Source organism: Lactuca sativa, chromosome 4, assembly GCF_002870075.4.
Source record: "Lactuca sativa cultivar Salinas chromosome 4, Lsat_Salinas_v11, whole genome shotgun sequence".
In the NCBI taxonomy this organism is placed as follows: Eukaryota; Viridiplantae; Streptophyta; class Magnoliopsida; order Asterales; family Asteraceae; genus Lactuca; species Lactuca sativa.
Genome location: NC_056626.2, coordinates 220563577 through 220585918, shown reverse-complemented (window position 1 = coordinate 220585918; position 22342 = coordinate 220563577).

Below are 22342 nucleotides of genomic sequence, written 5' to 3'. Positions count from 1 at the left end.
AGAACTTATGACAATTAAAATTTCTATAAATGTAAATATCTATCTTATCTATCGGAGGATGATTGTATATTTTTAAGCATACATTCAGTGGTATTAACAATAACAAATAATGTTTATGACATTTTTTTAACATTCAAATATGAAGAGTATTAGTGATATAGTATCATTTTTATGAATACATTAGTTGATATTATCGTATGTACTTGTGAAATAAATATTATATTAAATTCGTATTATGTTGAAGCATTAGAAATATGTTGGATGAGTGGTTATGTAATTTGATTTCAAACCAAGAGGTGGTGGTATCGGTTTATATCCAATTAATGATTAGCACTCCTCATTTGAGTCAAGATAACTTGCTGAGTTAATTGAGTTTGAGTAAAAAGTAGGGGTGAGCAAAAACCGAACCGCAAACCAAACAAACCGAAAAAACCACATAAACCGAAACCGAAATGAAAACCGATGGTGCGGTTTATAGTTTTGCAAAAACCGAAAATACTCGGTGCGGTGCGGTTTCTAGTCTCGCAAAAACCGCAAAAAACTAAGCCGCACCGCATATATATATATATATATATATATATATATATATATATATATATATATAAAGTGTTGCTATTTGTAAGAACCAAGAACTTATGACAATTAAAATTTCTATAAATGTAAATATCTATCTTATCTATCGGAGGATGATTGTATATTTTTAAGCATACATTCAGTGGTATTTACAATAACAAATAATGTTTACGATATTTTTTTTAACATTCAAATATGAAGAGTATTAGTGATATAGTATCATTTTTATGAATACATTAATTGATATTATCGTATGTACTTGTGAAACAAATATTATATTAAATTTGTATTATGTTGAAGCATTAGAAACATGTTGGATGAGTGGTTATGTAATTTGATTTCAAACCAAGAGGTGCTGGTATCGGTTTATCTCCAATTAATGATTAGCACTCCTCATTTGAGTCCAGGTAACTCGCTGAGTTACTTGAGTTTGAGTAAAAATGCAAAATGAAAAAAAAAAACTAACAAAAAACCGCAAAAAAAAAAAACTGAACCACAAAAAACCGCAAAAACTGAACCGCATAAAACCGAACGGTGCGGTTTCTAAATTTCAAAAAACTGAAGTTGCAGTTTTCGGTTCGGTTTTGGCCAAAAACCGCACCGAGCCGCACCATACTCACCCTTAGTAAAAAGGCAAAACCAAAAAAAACTAACAAAAAACCATAAAAAACCGAACCGCAATAAAAAGCCGCAAAAACCGAACCGCATAAAACCGACCAGTGCGGTTTCTAAATTTCAAAAAACTGAAGTTGCGGTTTTCGGTTCGGTTTTGGCCTAAAACCGCACCGAACCGCACCATGCTCACCCTTAACTTAATTACTGGCTTCGTCTGATTGTACTCATCGCATCCTCGTTGAGTATTTTAAAAACCATTTTGAAAATCTTTCCTTAGTTTGAGACTGGATTCACACGAGTGTTCCTCTAAATCACTCAAACCAAGGCTTTGATACCAACTTGTAACATTCAAAAAATTCTTGAAAATTTTAAACTTTTTAAATAACCACAAAACTACATTTTTTTACAATTTGTTTTCAAAATAAGTTTCACATCAGAGTTTTCCCAGAAATCATAACACAAAACACGAGGAGGTGCACGATCAAGTTTTCGCCTTCCTGCGATCATCTGAGGTACCTAAAAAGTAATCCAAAACTGTAAGCTCAAAGCTTAGTGAGTCTTCCCCAAAATACCACCACAATACATAATCATAACTATTACACAACAGCACGCATACAGAACCATCAGCATGTCTGGACCACCACATAGGGCCTTCAGCATGTCTGGACCGTTCTATGGGCCTTCGGCCTGACAGGTCTGCCTCGCAGGCCTTCAGTCTATCTGGGTCACCTAGGTCTATTGGTCTTCAGCACAAAGCAGGACCACCTCAACCCAACCACACACATGTCGACAATACATAATTCATAAACATATAATCAATCAACAGACAAGCACAAATCATACAAATCAATAAGCATAACATTATCCTATCTACCAAGATTCAGATCCAACAGATCACTACGGTACTCAATCATGCGATAATCAGGATACCAATCCAAAGGGTCGGCATTGGTGCCTTCGAACGGTAAGTACAGTGATGGAAACTCACCTCACAGGTAGTGCAGAACTGATAAGTTCTGACTCTGAATCTCAGCTCTTAACTCAAATCCTAAAACCATCATGACCAATCCCATCAAAATCCCGAAATACACAAAGTGCCCTCAAAAGTCCAACTTGGTTAACTATGGTTAAAGTCAAAGTAAACGGTCAAGGTCAACAGTCCATGTTGACCCAACTCATTGAGTGCACCTATGAACTCGTTGAGTTCTATAGTACTCAGAAAGTTGGGGAAAACCCTAGCCAACTCGCCGTGTTTTCCCCAGCTTAACATATACAACTGATTCTTTGATTCTAGGGACTCTAAGGCTCAGATCTAAACTCTAAATGTGTATAAAAGGATAAAGTTTCCAACTTTATCCTTTGGGGCTACTCCAAATGCTTAACCCCCCCCCCCCCCACACACACACACAAGGCTTGAAAGCTCAAAAGCTTAACCATTAAGCACAAAATCCTTGAGATCTGGAATCCAACATTTCTAGAAGAGATTCTAGCCTTTAAAAAATCCCAAAGGTTGGTGCTTTATAGACATGCATGACCAATGTATGTCTTGAACCTAAAATGGGTCAAAAAGGGAAAATATAACCTAAACTCCATACATGGCATCAAAGCTTGGCTAAAGACTAGATCTAACCTAATATAAGGTCACCTTGACCTGGAGATTCATAAATTTGCAAACTTTATGAAGTCCATCCGTTGCAACATCCAAGAATAAGGAGAAAAAGGGACCAAACTCAAGATCTAGCTATATAGATAGATAAAAATCGGATCTTGAATACTTACAACGGTCCAAAAGAGTGCCAAACTGAAGATGAGAGCTTAGCTTGCTAGATCCTTTCCTCTTTCTCTCAATTTTCTCCTTCTTTTGCTCCAAATTGCAACATTAGCTCGCAATATGAGATGAAAGATGATTAGGGTTCACAAGGACGACAATAGGGTTTGGTGGCTGATAAAAGATCAGCTTCAAGGACTTAAGGAGGTTATATAGGGTGCAAACCCTAAAATTTAGGGTTTCTCACGCAGCCGCTAACTCATCGAGTTTTCCTCACCAACTCGACGAGTTGGACCAAAAAGATGTACAACCCAAAGCACTTCATCACGTTGAGTTGAGACAATCAACTCGCTGAGTTCCAAGGGAAGCTTGCTTAATAACGAATAAATCTCATACCTAGAAATCGAGATGTTACAGTTGTAGGGTCGGCTGGAGTGGGGCATACCACACATCACGGTAGGTGACATGTTACGACAGTGGTGCGGTGAACATGACACAACCTAGGTATATGATGGTGCGGTGGAGTCGCCACACGAGGGTAGGTTACCACACCAAAAAATCCAACAGACATATACTACCGTTCATAGACAACTTGTTTTCAAAATCTAACAATTTTGTTTCGTTATTTTTAAGAAACTATAAATACCATACTCCATATCAAACATTTCACACCATCACATACCTAGGCGATGTTGTGTTCACCGCACCATTGCAGCGACACCTCTCCCACTGTGGTGTACAATATCCCCCACTCCAAACGACCTTACAAACCGGTTATTGATTTCTATAAAAGACAACCCTTTGTACTTGAAAAATGAATCCAAATAACCATCCTTTAATCTCAATCCAAGATCAGACTGAAACAAATCGTGTGCTAGTGGTTTAAGAACACTGATAATAAACATTCTTCCTTTGGATTTGTCAGTTTACCTACCAGAACTTGATTCCTCTACAATTTCGCCCCGACCCCGACCCCGCCCTAACCCCAACACTTTCACTACCAACAAATACCACAACCATATTACACTATGTATCCCTTTAGCGCAATCTTATTCTAAAAAAAATTATCCTCCCTCCGAATATTTTTATGGAAGCCAACCCCAGCACCGGAAGTCAAATTCGTTCAGGAAACCCAACTCGAACCCGAGTCCGAGCCCTAATTTATTCGGGAAACCCACATCGAACCATCCAACGCCAAAAGATGAGGAAAAGGAAAATTACCAGTTAAAAAAGACGTCTACTCAACAATGGATGCTAAAAGAAAAATAAAAAAAATAGCAGAATCATAGGTCGACATTTCGAAGGATCGTATGACTAGAAATACACAAAAATATAAGCGTTTTTCGCGATGCATTACAGAATGAATTCACATTATTATAAGTCATGGCGAGTACCAAATACCAATGTACTAGAAAGTTTAACGCAATGAACAAAACGATTACAATATTCAATGAGACATACAACTTGCAAACTCAACGAAAAAGCAGGGAAAGCTCTCAAACTATTTTGGAGACGACACTTGAACTTTTTAAAGCTAATAACAATAGGAGGTTGTTGAAATTTATCGATATTTGAAATTTTTTAGTCGCGTCTCAAAAAATATGTAAAAGGGTATTGTTAAAAAGAAGGTGGTTTGAAAATAACCAAAATTTTGGAGACGAGTTACAGTACTTCACCAGATGTTCATTTTGGGATAGATTTAAACGAAGAGGATGAGGTCGAACTCAAAGAGGTACTGTGCCCCGATGGGTCGAGATAAGACGAAAAAAAGAGTGTCTCCATCTAATGCATCATGATTCGAAAGAGGAGATAAATTGAATTTTGAAAATCATTTGCATTTCGAAAAGTAGAAATTAGACAAGAAATAGAAAGCGCGAGAGGAGAAGAAAAGAGCACGAGAAGAAAAATAAAAAACGAAATATACGAAATTTTTGACACGAAACATCGTTCATCTTACTGGAAATGAGTTTGAGGTGATTTTGATGGCTATAGAGTAAATCACGAGAAAATATTTCAATTAAACTTATTTTAAGGTGTTTTTATTCAATTATGTTTTTTAAGTATGCAATCAATGTTAACAAAATTAAGTAAATATTTCTTTTTTATTATTATAATTATGTATTTTAAATATTTATATAACTATTAAATTACATTTAAGAAAAAAGAAAAAAAATGATAAGATATGGTAACTTATAAATATGTATTTTAAATATTTATATAATTATTAAATTATATTAAATAAAAAATAAAAAAATCTCGTAAAATAAAATTTTCATTTATATTTTTAGAAACTTTGAATATTACTTCTATATCCTTATAAATTTTAAAATTATACATATATCATTTTCAAACTATAAAAACTCGCATTTAAACTTATAATTTTATTAAGATTAAATTATTTTAAAAATTAAAAACTTATCTAAATTTGAAATTTCGTATAACTTTACTAAACTATCCTTCCTAAATTAAAGATTAAACATAATTAAATATTAAAACACTTACTGTGAATCAAAATCTTCCTGCTAGTTAGTTCTTCCTCATCATAAGTCGTAACTACTAAGAGAAATAAAATATTTTATACATGCAATTTAATAGGTCCAAATATTTACAAAGACAATATATTTACTTTTTGCTCCTTGATCGTTTTATTAATATAAGTTTTGTGTCGGAGATATTGATAAAAGTAAAAGGTGATGTATATATAGAGAATTTGATGGCCCATTAATGAGAATAAAAAATAATTAATGTTAATCTATGTTTTCATTAATGGGGAAAACAATTTTGAAGAAGAGAATAACGATTCTTAAAGGTTTGAATAATAAATGGTTAATTTAATTAAGTGGTTTTTTTTTTAACCGGCGGGGAATTTTATTAAAGCCACAGCCTAACGAGCAAAGGCATGGCAAAAACATAAACAACACAGCTACAAAATGTCAAAAGGATTACAAACCCAAACATACCGATTACAATTATTAAACTTCCCCCTATGTTTAACCCAATCAAACACCAAAGCAAGAATATTATCCACCACCTTAGGAGCATCATCACAAGTAGATCTAAACACCTTTTCGTTCCTCGCTTTCCAAATACACTATAGGAATCCATAAACAATCACCAGAAAAATTTTCTTTTTCTTTGGGCAATGACCCCAATTAGCCGCAAACTCCACTAACGACGAGACATCATTGAACTATCGAAAGGGAATACCGCACCAATGGCACAACCATTTCCAAATATCTCCGGCAAAAGAGCAACCCGTGAATAAATGATCAGTGTCATCAACCCCTGAGGAACATAGATGATAGGAATTAGCCACGACACGAACACCTCTTTTAGACAACGCCATCACCGTCGGAATCCGATCAATGCAAGCCCTCCAAACGAAGCAAATAACTTTTAAGGGGGGAATGTGAAACCAGACAGTGGGATTCACCATATGCGAGGTTATCTTGGAATCAATAAGACATCGAAGCTCACACACATGAAACACCCCATCTCCGGAAAGAAAAGAAATCCACCGGTCTAAACCATGAGACGTGACCACATTAGATATAAGACCGCTAAAGGAATTCATATCCGCCAGTTCCTGATCACTGGAAGGATTCCTCTTCCAGGCCCATTTGAACTCATTTGGGAGAATACGCTCCGAAACGAAACATGACTTTTTCTTGTCTAGGATCGAAAGGCTAGGAAATCGAGAGTCAAACGAGCCACCCCCATCCCAATCTTCAAGCCAAAATAACGTATTAGATCCAACCATAATCTTAACTCTAAAAACAGAATTAAAATTAATCCCTTCACTGTCCAGGATGTTCACCACCTGCGAGATCTCAGACCATACGCCAGTGAGGGACTTCTTAGCAAGGTGATGAATCGGTTTCCTGCTCAAGTTATGAATACCACATACCACCTGTCTCCATAGTGCATCCGTTGCTTCTTGAATCTCCAAAGCCATTTGGTAAGAAGCAACAGATTCAAGGATCGAAGAGACCCAATACCAAGTCCACCCTTTTCCTTTGGCCTAAGAGCGTAACTCCAAGACACCCAACAAATCTTATGTTTGTTGTCGCTGCCTCCCCAAAGAAATTGACGCCTAATTTTTTCAACTTTTCAATAATAGAGATAGGGGATTTGAAAATAGAGAAAAAATATAAAGGAAGGCTGCCAAGAACGGATTTAACCAAAGAAAGCCGACCGCCAAATTAAAGGATCTTAGCTTTCCATGAGTTAAGCTGATTTTGCACCCGATCAATAACCGGATACCAATTTCGTTTTAATTTCATATTAGCTCCCACTGTGACACCCAAAAAATTGAAAGGGAATGAAGCCGCATCACAACTTAAAATCCGAGCACAAGAGACAATTTCCCCATCCGTAACTCCTATACCATAAACTTTGGACTTATGAAAGTTGACCTTTAGCCTCGAAGCCGCATGAAAACATCTCAAGATTCTAGCAATATTGCAAATATTCGTACTAGACCAATCGCCCACGAAAATCGCATCGTCCGCATAAAATAATTGAGAAACAGAAGGACCATATTTGGGGATTTTAATGCCATAAAACAACGATTTCTGGCAAGCCGACTTCACCGCCACGTTGAGACCCTCCATTGCAATTATAAACAAGAAAGGCGACAGAGGATCACCTTGCCTAACGCCTTTGGATAACGGAAACTCCTTTGTAGCAGACCCCTTAAGGAGAACGGAAGCCCTTGCGGAGGAAAGACAGTCCTTGACCCACTTCAGCCATATCCATCCGAACCCCATTTGCACCATAACGGACTCCAAATACCCCCAATTGATAGAATCAAAAGCCTTGTCGAAGTCCACCTTAAGAAGAAAAGTCTTATGTTTGACTTTTTTTGCCCATGTACAGATCTCGTTTATGATCATCGGCCCATCTAAAATATTCTGTCCCTCGATGAAAGCAGTTTGAACATCGTCAACCACCTTACCAATCACTTTTTTTATTCTGGAAGCAAGAATTTTAGCCACAATTTTATACAAGCTGCCGATGAGGCTAATGGGACAGAAATCAACGAGGGAGAGAGGATCCTTCACTTTAGGAAGGAGGGAAATGAAAGAGGAGTTGCAGCCACGAGAAAAGCAACCAAAAGACTCGAAGTGCTTCACGAAGCGCATGATATCGTCTTGCATGAGAGACCAAAACCGTTTAAAAAAATTAAACGTGAATCCGTCAGGCCCGGGCGCCTTCTCGCTCCCACAATTCCAAATAGCATCCTTGACTTCCGTGAGATCGATAGGCACATCAAACGCACACCTACCTTCCTCATAAAGTTTCTTGAAATTCCCGTTGATTAGTGCAGGGCGATCACGACAAGTTTCTTTGAATTTATTACTAAAGAAGTCCACCGTCTCTCGCTTAATAGAATCAATGTCAGTCATCCAGATTCCATTGAGCATTAGCCCATGAATGTTTTTCCTCCTGTTTTTGGTTTTAAGAGACGCGTGAAAAAAGGAAGTATTCTCGTCTCCTCTCGCACACACTTTATCTTAGCTTTCTGCATTAAATCAATCTTAGCCATCTTTTCCAACTCCAAAATGCGTTGCTTGCACGATCTCCTTTCCCTCAATTCAAATTCATTTAAGCATCTAGATTTCGCTTGAAGTTAGAGATCATTAACCTTGTATTTAAGTTCACGTAACGCCTTATTTTCTTTTTCGAACTCCACCCTCCTCCAACCACGAATGGCCTCTTTAACCCATTTCAATTTGTTAGCTAAGTATCTATCAGGCACGCCTTCACCCGAGAAACTATTCCATGCCTGAATAACAACATTGTCGAAACCATATCTAAAACACCATGAATTAAAGAACCTAAAAGGCGGAGGGCCGAAGCACAAAAGCGAGGTGCGGAGAATGATCGGGGAATGATCAGAAAATTCCCTAGGAAAGGCGGTAACATCAGCAAAGGGAAAGGCAGCCAAGAAGTTAGGGCAAACAAGGAATCTGTCTAGCTTGCACCCATCTTCAAAAAAATAAGCAAACCTCCTTCCTCCCATGTTTAAATCAATAAGACCTGCTTTAGATATGAACCCGTTAAAAGCTCTAGCAATGTTGGGGCAAAAGACCGAGTTAAGTCATTCATCAGGTCTTCGGACAGCATTAAAATCACCGAATATAACCCAATTGCCGGGTCTCGAAGCCATCAAATTAAGAATATTATCCCACAACACAATCTTATCTGCAGGGGCTTGAGGGGCATAAATATTAACAAAAATTGTTTCACCGACCACTCCTCTCCAATATCCAACAACAGCCATAAAGAACCTAGATTTAATGATATCAATTTCTTGGAAAAAATCTTTATCCCATAAGCAAAGTAGATCACCCGATTTGCCGACAGATTTAGCAAATTCGAAGCCAAAATCTTCATTTACCCACCAATTACACATGCTAGAAGGAAGAGACTCCAATCTCGTTTCTTGAATTCCACAAAAAGTAATCCTATTTTCTTTCCTTAGTCTAGAGAGCCATTCAATTTTATAAGAATCGCTCATCCCCCTAATATTTAAAGACAAAATATTCATGGTTTACCAATTTTAACTCCTCCGCCTCCATTAAGAGCTTCAAGAACAGCCCCGTTCCCGATCTCAACTTGAAAACCCACTTGCCTACCGATTTCAATGGTACGACCCAACTCAGCGGACGAAGCCGACGAACTGTGAGATGGAGAATTCTCCGAACGAATTTGCATAAAGGAACCTTGAGAATTCGAAGCATTTTTATTCAAATCAAATAACGGAATGTCCTGAGATACGGATCAAGAGAGAGATTCAACGCAAGAAATTCCTTTTCCTTTCTTCTTCGTGCACCTTCTTTTTACTGCTGAATCACCAGGCTCGAATTCAGGACTACTATTAAGTCCATTTTTGATAGTCACCCCTGCTGGCCCACAAGGAGTTGGCCCAATATGAGTTGGGCAGCCCAATCAAGCAGAAGCATGATTATCGTTAACGTCCGCTGCAATAGAATCATCTCCCACATTAATTATTTTATCTGCTTCCAAGATTCTAGGATACCTTTCACCTTCCCCAAAAAATAATTGCGACTCCTAATTTCTTTTCTCTCCCTGCCGACTACCGGCGTCGCATCCATTGCCGGAATATCACCATGATCGGCAAGAACAGCTCCCCCGATTTCGCTTTCTTCAAACTCCTTGTTCACATATGTGTCAGAAATTCCATCCTCATCTTCCGACACTTGCGGAGACTCCAGTTGAAACGACTTGAAAGGAGTCCAGGCATCATCGACTTCAAACACTCCAACTGAAAGTTTTGAACCGCAAAGCCTGACACCGACTTCATCATTGATCCTTTTCTAGGAAGCAGTGAGAATACACAGTTTACTCGCCGACATGTCGTTGCTGTTCCAAAAATCACAATCATTAACAACGACCTTCCCATTCATGCCTGTAATGCTAGAGAAATTAGACTCATCCCATGCTAACATAGGAACACCGGTAATCTTAATCCAAGCGATCCTTTCAAAACGGGCGAGCTTCCCAATAAATCAACTCTGGTGAACCATTTCATCCAAATGCTCTTATTAGCCTTGAACATCTCCGCCGCTCTTTCCGATTTAAATTTGATAACAACCTGCATACCCCCATTATATTTACAATCCACCACATCATAACCTTCTAAAGAAAACAGCGACGGAAAGTTGCAAAGAATATCAAAATCCTTGGCCTCCCCAAGCAAAGTGCTTTTGTCTGCCCACTCACTTATTTCTTTAATGCTGGAAAGATTAATATCCATTGGATGAAGAGAATGCTGGCGTACCGATTTCCCAATTAGAACATCGGAGAAGGACCTAGAATCCATAGATTTCCAAGGAACGGGCTTAAAGGAGGAGACATTTGGATTCTTATCAGTAACCTTAGGGGTTGAATGAGGGTGCTTGGCAAGGTTTGCCACTAGCGTCTTGCCCCTACAAACCACCTTGTTTAATCCATGTTCAATGGAGCCTGCATCTTGCACCTTGGCATAACGAATAAATGCAAAGAAAGAGCCGGAAGCATCCCTTCTCCCGGCAATAAAGATGTCGGCAAGTAAACCCAACTTTGAACAAGGTCCCCACAGATCTTTTTTGATCGCATCACCTGGATGATTTTTCACGTAAAAGGAGGTTACAGAAGAATCAACAAAAGGAGCAAAAACAGTCGTCCTCCGCCGCCTCCTGACCTCTTGTCAGCCCCCGTTATTCTTCATATCGCCTTAATTTGTCCGTTTTCAGTCGCCGGCAACCTCGTCCTACTTGCCGGAACCTCCAGCGATTGTTATGTAATTAAGTGGTTTAATATCGTATGTTATTTTGAATTTTTATTTATAATTACAATATTAAATTAGTTTAATCCTAATTAAAATATGAGTTTGGATATAAATGTAAATTTTATAATTTAAAAGGATATATATATATATATATATATATATATATATATATATATATATATATATATATATATATATATATATATATATTATTAAGCATATTGGACATTTCTTGAAAACTTTAAGAGGTACAATCTATAAAACAAGTAGTACCATAATCTAATGTAATTACTTATTATGCTTTCAAAGCTAGGTATACAAGTCAACTATGCATAATTTAACATAAATAGACCACTAATTTTTGCTAAAATCATATTTATGGGAACTAAATTTGAATTATTGAATTCCCTTAATTATCTCTCTTTTTATATCCGGATTCCCCCTACGTTCTCATATAAATCATCGCCTCCATCGCTCTACCACTGCTTTCACCACCATCGATTGCAATATATCCACCACCTTCCATTACAAAATCAGTTTTGTTGGCCACCTTTTCCACTTAAACTTTCACCTTCGTAATCATATGCAACTTCTCCTTTTCTACGCCAACACGAGGTACAAGTTACTGATTTTAGGTTTAGACATCTTTCTTGATTATTTTTAACTATCTATCTCTCAATTATTTTGTTTTTCTTTTGAATACTTTTTCTTTGTGAATGTTTTTAGCACCACCGAACAGGGTTCGCATCCCCTCAGTCACCATTGCTTCTAAAATCCTAAATATCCAGGTTCTATGAACATTTTCGCAAATAAAATGCTTTAGGTTATGAAATTATTTTTTCCCTAATTTTTTCGTGTTTCAGGAAGAAGAGGGGGATCTGGTGTTTACAATTTTGAATGAACAAAAGTAGGGTTTTAGTTCTTTGGGGTCCCTTTATAACTCAGGACATGTAACAAAAGAATGGATTTTCTACAGGAAAATCAAGTCACTTCCAATTATACATACTCCTTTTTCTTTTTTCAGAAGTGCAAATCTCATTTCCTATATGTTCTCATTCGTATTTTTCAGGCATGCCTTGCAACATTGTCATATATTTCACAGTTGTTTATCTTTATTTATGTTGGTATCGATGCTTTGATTATTAGAAAGTGGATCTCTGTTCAAAGACAATTTTCAAGTACTGACCATGTTGAAAAACGATTTTTTATTACATGTTTATTATGTTATCAGGTTCGTTGATTACTGTGATCTTAAATCAGGTTTTGTTCATCATAATTTGGATTTCATCATCTTATCTAATGAGTGCTTTTTTGTAGATTGGGGAAAAAATAACTTTGGATAGAAAGCATACACCATAAAGGAAAGCAAATTGGATCTTGGAAGTTTATTAGGGTTTTTCTTAATTTTATAATTGATTTGATAAAATGAATTTTGTTTGGATTTTTCTTAATATGAGATTGTTTTGAAAGTTTTTAATTTATAAATACTTTGGTCATTATTGGGAAATATAGAAAGTAGGTCTACAAGAATTAAGGATTATGCTGAATTGTTTGATTTTTTATAATGATGTTAAAAATCAATTATCTGAAAGTTCAAATGAAATTAAAAAGGTTTTGTTGTTGATTTCTAAAAAAGAAGTGAAGGTGTTGTTTGTGTTTCAAGTGCAGATGGTAAAGATTTTTATTTGAATGTTTTTTTTATAAATGAAAAAGGATGAATGTTGCAAAAGTTAGATATTGATTAATTATAATCTTCATGTTTTTGGGTTAATGTTAGTTGTATAAGGATATTATTGAGATCTAAATGCATTTCGGATATTACATTGATTGTATCTCTAAATGGTTTGAATACATGTAAATGTTTGTATGGGTTGGTTTTCTTTTTTGTTCCGTCTTTTATATATCTAAACTCCAATTAAAAATGTTCAAGACTAAAAGTGAAAACTATAAATGTTCAAGACGTTCGTTTAAACAAAAAACCAAACAACTAACTAATAATTAATTTTTTTTAAGTATTCTATAACTGAAAAACGCCTCCTCAATATTGTTGGATCTTTTTACGACTTCAACATATAATTAAAGATAATTTGTCAAGATATCATATAAAATTGTTGCTATTATACTTTCCATCATAAAAAGAGATTGTCAATGTAAGTAATTTGTCAAGGTTGGTGTTGGAAAAAGAGATTTGTTGGTTAAAAAAAGGGTTGAATTAATATTTTCATTATCGATGATGTTTTTCTATCACAAGTATAATATTAAAATATATGTGTTATGATAATATTATTATTTAAGATTTTTTTTTATAATTAATTATCTAATGATTAGGTAGTCTGTTATATTTTCTTTTCATATTTATTTATATATTAAAAAACAATTAGAGAAGTTCTATTTTATTTATTTTGATTTTTTTTAAATCAATACACACAAACATTTTAATCTACTCTTAAAATATGTGTGTCGTAGTTTAAAATAATGAAAATAAATAAAACTTAAAAAACGGTGTATGTCATATGATAAAATATATTTATTGATACATTACATATATTTTGAATAAGACATTTCGCGAAAGCAAAAAAACTAACCATCCGTCCAACGAAACCAATCACCAAAGAAAACTACTCACCAGAATCGGTATTTTCACATGACCAACTTTATGTGTCGTTGTCCAGAGGAGTATCACGTGTCAATATCAATGTATTAGTAAAGCCGGCAAAAACGTTTGATAATGATGGTGTAACGACCCAAAAATCACGACTAAAAATTTCTTTTAAAACATTACTAACCATGTTTATAAAAACGTATCATAAGTCATAACATAATTTTCGAGTATTAAATTCAAAACATAATCTCATTATCAGAGTAAAACATTCCCCAGGCTAACTGACTATGGTGTGTGCACTGCAACCTCTCCGAGCTCGTCTTTTGAAAACTGAGTACCTAAAACCAAAACTGAAAACCGTAAGCACGAAGCTTAGTGAGCTCCCCCAAACTACCACATACCATACAACATATAAAGCACATACTGGGCCTTGCCCACTGCATCGGACCAAAGTCCGGAAACTGCATCGGGCCGAAGCCCGGACTAACTGGGACCATGTCCCCTGCATCGGACCGAAGTCCGGAAACTGCATCGGGCCGAAGCCCGGACTAACTGGGGTCTTGCCCCCTGCATCGGACTGAAGTCCAGAAACTGACTGGGACCTTGTCCCCTGCATCGGACCAAAGTCCGGACTAACTGCATCGGACCGAAGTCCGGAACTAACTGAACAAAGCATAACATAAACATATCAACTAACATGAACACACATATATTGCATACCGCATCGGGCCGTGACCCGGAACACATAACACATAAATCCTGTTTGAGCCACGAAGACATCAAACATACTAACTACTGCATCGGACCGAAGTCCGGAAACTACTGCTAGCTAAACGAGCCGGCATTGTGGCCTTAGACCCGTTCCTACTAGAAGGAAACTCACCTCGAAATGCTGACTGCTGAAAACTCGAGTGAAAGATCCTCGACTACTGTCCCGGCTGCTCTCCGGCTATCATGACAAGTCAAACACTAAATCAAAAGGGGAATCTTTTGATGGGTAAAATGACCATTTTACCCCTGCTATGGCATGGGTCACAATATAGCCCAAACCCTCAATTCCTTCCAAATCCATCCATGGCTCTGCTAAAGGCCCACTAATGACCCAATTTGCTCCTTTGGGCCCAAAGCCCTTTATTGGACCTTACTCAAGCCCAATGATAATCCTTGGTCCTTAACAACTGAATTCTGATGGCCCAATAAGGCCCAAGGACCCTAAGTCTCAACTCAGCCCACACCGAGGCCCAAAATGCAATAAGCCCAACTGACTGCGCTACGCGGGGCGTACTCTAATGTACACTTAGCGTATTGGCCTGTTAGAGAGTACGCGGGGCGTACCTGCAATTACGCTCGGCGTACTCATTCTGTTAAGACACTTTTCATTTAAGTGCTTAATACTCCGACTCAAGAGCCATAAACTTAGATCTAGGTCTTATTCTATGCATTAAGCCATAAAGTCACTGACTTGGTGACTTTATATGGACCAAACCAACCCAAAGTCTCAAAACACTCATCTACTTCCATAAAGGGGACTAGATCTCATGCATGGACTTAATAGGACCACAAAGGTCGCAACTTTACTGCTTCTGGGACTCATATGACTCTAAGGGAGGCAACCCTAGTCTTAGAAACGAGCTTAAGTCATAAAGTCCCAATCTTGGGACCAAAAGGTCCAAAAACTTGCACTAGGGAGATCTAAGAGGTTAATCATCAAGCTCAAGACTTTTTACCTTGCAAAGGTCCAAAATGAAGCACTTATCCCAAATCTACAAGCTCTAGCCTCAAAGGTTCCTCCTTGCCAACCTTCTTCTCCTAGCTTTCAAGCTTTAATCCACCAACATAGGTTCTCCAAGGTCAAGATCTCATAAAATGGAGGTAGGGACGTTCTAGGGTTTCTTCTGAGGTTGGGGAGGTGATGTGCACAAAAGTACTCACTAATTTTAATATTTATAACCTAACAAACTTAACTAATCATGCACTTATAGGCAGTGTACCTAGTCAGATTACAGTATAGCTTGGGTAAGTCGGGTGTCGATCACAGGGAACGATGTTCTAATTAATTTACTTACTATTAAATTAACCTAATTTATTAACAAGTTTAAAAGGGTTTTTATCTGGTTTTACAAGATTAGATGAACTTAAATCAAATTCAATAAATAAAAACACACTCTTGTTTAGTTTGAATCCACTTCTCCCTAATGGCTAGCTGATGATTACGGATTATTAAGTTGGTTTTTAGTTGTCTTAGTAATTTAGTTCTAACTTACCAATAATTAACTAATTCATGTCAAACCATGTATGTTCACACATAATTAAACACAGAACTAATTATGAATGTAAATATGCTATGTAAGATTTGTTGTATAAACACAATTATGATCACAATACACATTCTCTAGCACAACTAAGCTTTATTTATTCTAATTACTAACTAAGATTGGTCAATCCTAGCTCTAACAATTCAATGTTCACTAAATCATTAGGTAAACAGGTTCATGCAGTTTAATGGTCACTAAGCTACACAGAACATGCAATCAAGCAATTAGATAAACAAATAATAGCATGCTAGGTTGTTCAAATCAAACACAAGCAATTTTTACCAACTAAACATAATCCATAAGCATATAACTATTCATAAGTTTAAAGCTTCATCTAGCTAAACAAGAGTAGCTAGATTCAGCTGCTCATCATAGCAACTAGACCAACACAGCTAAAAATAATGAAAGACATATTCTTATTTAACTAAAATATAAACCTCTATTCTTTTTGGTGTTGAAAACCCTCTTCCAGAACCTTTCTTTCGCTCTGAATTGTCTCGTGGAACTCTTTTCTTCTGCCAAAAGCTTCTCTCTTTCGTAATAATCAGGAGCACTTATATAATCTTCAAAAACCCGCACCACATCGTGGCCAGATGTGTCACGTCGTGGGCTTCAAGCAATCCGTATCCTCCAAGGAAATCCTCCACGTCGCGATGTCTATCTTCTGGAACACCCGTGCCACGTCGTGGGCTTCATCGCCACGTCGTGAATTAAGTGTTTATCGTGAATTTATTATTTTCTTGTCTTTCAAGCCTCCCATGTTCCACATTTTGGCACTTTTGGTCCCTCTCTTCGAGAATCCTTTATATTGACTGAAAATAACAATTTAAAATTATAAGTATCATTATTCTAAACATATTATCAATTTATTAATAAAAATGTACTTAAATATTGCCTACAAATAAGTATAAATATGGCAATATCAAAATACCCCACACTTAGGCTTTGTTTGCCCTCAAGCAAATTTAAACTTAACTCTTAATTACTAACACCACACAGAGCAATCCGACTCTAGTTCAGCCATTATGCCAAGACCTTAATGCATGCTTTTGTGTTTAAAATATTCCTAAAGTACCCCCATACTTTAAATACTCACAATGTTCATAAACACTCGCCTACTTTTTCCGAACAATGCTCATTTTATGCAACCCTCCGAATCCATCCTCAGAAAACCTCCTTATCCTCAAGGTATTTTTAGTTGAGCAACCTAAGCATACATAATCTAGAATTAGAATCATTGATACCACTATAGAGCTCTTTTGGAATTCTTCATTTCTTTGACATTTGATCTTTGATTTCTTTGAATTCACCACCTTATTTGATTTGATTTGTAACACTGAAAATTTTAAAATTTATTTTTCACAATTTATAAAAGCATTTCTCTCTTAATTTCATAAAACATCAAATTTCAAATTCCAATATGTATCATACAAATCCCAAGATCACATAATTATATCGAATTCCTCTACGTGTGTACAGATCAAGCCGGCGCCTTCCCACGGTCATCGCTAGTACCTGAAACAACAACACTAACACTGTAAGCACAAAGCTTAGTGAGTTCCCCAAAATACCACACATAAAACACATATTAGCCACTCGAGGCCATAACTCTATGGGTCCGTGCACCCAACTCTGTGAACCCTCAGGTTCTATCTCTGGGAACCTTCCGGTTCCAACTCTATAAGCATGCACAACATAAATCACATAGACATCATGCAGTACAACACATAGCATACACATAACATACACATACTCTATCACATGACTCTGATTACCTACTCAAGGTAAAGTATAGTGAGAAGACTCACCTCGCGTGTCTCGGTATCTCACGATTCCTGGAAATCCCTCGTACTCGATCCTCCGAGCTCTAATCCTCCTATAACATCACAAGACTCTAATTAACACTTTTATCTCTAAGGTTGTCTATCCCTAAGAAGTCAACACAGGTCAACGGTCGACGGTCAACTTTGACCGGACTCGGCGAGTGCACGCGGAAACTCGGCGAGTCTAGACGTTCTCACCAACTCTCTAGGATTCCCTTTCTACACGTCGAGTACTCCCCCTGACTCGACGAGTTCCACCTGGAAGAATCGCGGGACCACCCCGACTCAACTCGCCGAGTCTCAAGAACGACTCGGCGAGTCCCAGCTCGACTCAGACCACATGACAAACCTCCCTAACTCGCCCTGACTAACTGGGTCAACTCCTGACTCGTTTGGACCACACTCTGGCCGGTTCAAGGCAATCTTCAAGCTACTCGCCGAGTCTGCTCATCGGACTCGGCGAGTCCATTCCATGCAATCACTCAAACTTGCTTCTAAGGTCAGATCTACTCCAACAATTCATACATCTGGCCCTCCTAGACTGATTCATCACGTAAAGTCCTAGTCTTGATGCATTAACAACCTCTATAGGACTAATTATGAAGAATCTTCAACAAACCTCACTACACAAGGTCATGACCTCCATTGTTCTCTATAAAGCTTGAAGAATGAGACTTTCTGGACCTCTATGGTTCCAGATCCGAAGTCTCATCACTAGCATGGGACTAATTGGCCATCAAATCAACTCAACAAGGCCACAAGAAACCCTAAAATCGGTCATACTTCACAAAACAGGAGATGAGTCGAAATCATACCTTTAGATTGAAGGGTCAAGCTTCCAATCCACCAAATAGCAGTCCCCTTTGCCTCCTCTTGGCTAGAGCCTCCTTCTTCTTTGCTAAACAACACACAAATGTCAAGAAATGCCTCCTTTCACTCTCAAATCGCTAAAGCACTTTTAGGGTTTCTCTCTATGGACTCATGGATGCAAATGACGGCCATAAGGCCATTTAAATAGGTCCCAAACCCGAGAAATTAGGGTTTCATTAAACAGCGTGGACTCGCCGAGTCCATATCATGGACTCGCCGAGTCCGAACGAATCCCGCGTCCAGAATCGCGACCCTACTCGGCGAGTCTGAGCTCCAACTCGCCGAGTCCCTTCTCAAAACTCAAAATATTAAAACAATAAAATACCTGGAGATCCGGGCTGTTACAATTCTCCCCCACTAGGATTAGACTTCGCCCTCGAAGTCTCGCTCTAAAATAGCTCCGGATGCTGAGCCCGCATCTCGCGCTCCGGCTCCCAAGTCATCTCTGATCCCTTCCGGTGTTGCCACTGAACCAACACCAAAGGTACCTCCTTGTTCCTCAGAACCTTGATCTTCCGATCTCTGATGGCTACTGGTCTCTCGGCGTAATTCAGGCTCGCATCTACCTGAATATCCTCTAATGGAACTACTGCCGATTCATCGACAATACATTTCCTCAATTGCGACACATGAAAAGTGTCGTGGATTTGCCCCAACTCTGCTGGCAATTCCAAACGATAGGCTACCCGGCCTACCCTCGCAATCACGCGAAATGGCCCAATATACCGGGGCCCCAACTTGCCCCTCTTCCTGAATCGAATCACCCCTTTCCAAGGAGAGACCTTCAGGAGAACGAAGTCACCGACCTGAAACTCAAGCTCGGACCGGCGTCTGTCTGCATAACTCTTCTGTCGACTCTGGGCGGTCAACAACCTCTGTCTGACCTGCTGAATCTGCTCTGTCGTCTGAAGCACGATCTCGGTACTGCCCATCACTCTCTGCCCGACCTCTCCCCAGCAAATGGGGGTCCGACACCTCCTACCATACAATAGCTCAAAGGGTGGCATACCAATGCTCGAATGATGGCTGTTGTTGTAGGAAAACTCTGCCAAGGGTAGATACGCATCCCAGCTACCCCCAAAATCCAACACACATGCTCGAAGCATGTCCTCAAGCGTCTGAATCGTCCGCTCACTCTGACCGTCTGTCTGGGGATGATATGCGGTACTAAAATGCAATCTAGTACCCAACTCCTCATGAAATTTCTTCCAGAATCTGGAAGTAAAGCGCACATCACGATCTGAAACAATCGAGATCGGCACCCCATGCCGAGATACCACTTCTCTCACATATAACTCTGCCAACTTCTCTGCTGAAGAACTCTCACTGATGGCAAGGAAGTGAGCGCTCTTCGTCAACCTATCCACAATCACCCAAATTGCATCAACTCCCCTGGCAGTTCTCGGCAATTTGGTGATGAAATCCATAGTGATCTGTTCCCATTTCCATTCGGGAACCTCCAATGGCTGCAACTTGCCATGCGGTCTCTGGTGCTCGGCCTTAACCCTACGGCAGGTCAAGCACCTCTCAACGAACCACGCGACGTCCCTCTTCATACAGGGCCACCAATACTCTCTCCTCAAATCCAAATACATCTTCGTAGCCCCCGGATGGATCGAAAATTTCGACCGATGAGCCTCCTCCATCAAGGAAGTGCGCGTACCACCCACGAACGGCACCCAAATCCGACCCTGAAAAGTCATAAGCCCTCGCCCATCCGTAACGAATTCTGAAACCCAACCAACGACCCGTTCCCTCTTCTGCATCTCCGGCTGCACAGCCTCGACCTGTGCCCCACGAATGGCATCCAATACCGAAGCTATCATGGTCAATCTCAAACATACATCTCGCAATGGAGTGCTCTCCGCCCTGCGGCTCAACGCATCGGCCACCACGTTGGCCTTGCCCGGGTGGTACAGGATCTCACAATCATAATCCTTGACCACATCTAACCACCTCCTCTGACGCATGTTGAGATTGGGCTGATCCATCAAGTACTTCAAGCTCTTATGGTCCGTGTATATCGTACATCGAACCCCATATAAGTAGTGGCGCCAAATCTTGAGGGCGAACACTACTGCCCCCAACTCTAGATCATGCGTGGGATATCTTGTCTCATGAGGCTTCAGCTGCCTCGATGCATATGCTATCACATGACCCCTCTGCATCAACACCGCACCCAACCCCAAAATCGATGCATCACAATATACTACAAAATCCTCCATCCCTTCCGGGAGAGCTAATACCGGGGCTTCGCACAACCTCTGGCGAAGTGTCTCAAAGGAGGTCTGCTGCTCGGGACCCCATGAGAATGCAACACCCTTCCGGGTCAACCTGGTGAGCGGCACTGCGATCTTGGAGAAATCCTTGATAAATCTCCGATAATACCCTGCTAATCCAAGGAAGCTCCTGATCTCAGAGGGTGACTTTGGCACCTCCCAACCCATCACCGCCTCAACCTTGGCCGGATCGACCAGGATCCCTTCCTGGTTAACGAGATGTCCTAGGAACTGGACCTCCCGTAACCAGAAATCACACTTGGAGAACTTTGCATAAAGCTTCTCCGATCTCAGTACCCCAAGGACCTCCCTCAAATGTTCCTCATGCTGCTCCCTAGATCTCGAATACACCAGAATATCGTCGATAAATACAATCACCGACCGATCCAACATCGGCCTACATACCCTGTTCATGAGATCCATGAACACCGCCGGGGCATTGGTGAGCCCAAAAGGCATCACCACAAACTCATAATGCCCATAACGCGTCCTGAAAGCTGTCTTCTGGACGTCCCCATCTCGCACCCTCACCTGATGATATCCCGACCTCAAATCGATCTTGGAAAACCAAGATGCTCCCTGCAACTGATCAAATAAATCGTCGATCCTCGGCAACGGGTAACGGTTCTTGACCGTCAGCTTGTTCAACTCCCGGTAATCAATACACATCCGGTGTGAACCATCCTTCTTCTTGACAAACAGAACAGGTGCTCCCCACGGCGAGCTGCTCGGCCGAATAAATCCCTTCCCCAGCAACTCCTGAAGCTGCGAGGATAACTCTTGCATCTCTGGAGGTGCAAGACGATAAGGTACCTTAGCTATAGGCGCAGCCCCCGGAACCAAATCAATACCAAACTCTACTTGCCTCACAGGAGGTACTCCCGGCAGCTCCTCGGGAAAGACATCTGGAAACTCACATACCACCGGCACCTCCTCAACTGAACTCGGTCTCTCGGAAGTCGCTCGCGTATCCATCACATACGCCACAAAACCCTTACAGCCCTACTGTAGACACTGCCTCGCCCTGGCGGCCGAACAAAAGGCTGATCCCGAACGTGTACCCTCACCGTACACCGAGAGAACTCCCCCACTAGGGTCTCGTATAGTCACCAGCTGACGCTCACAGTCGATAATCGCGCCGAATCGGCTCAACCAGTCCATGCCCACAATGACACAAACATCACCCATCGCAATAGGAATC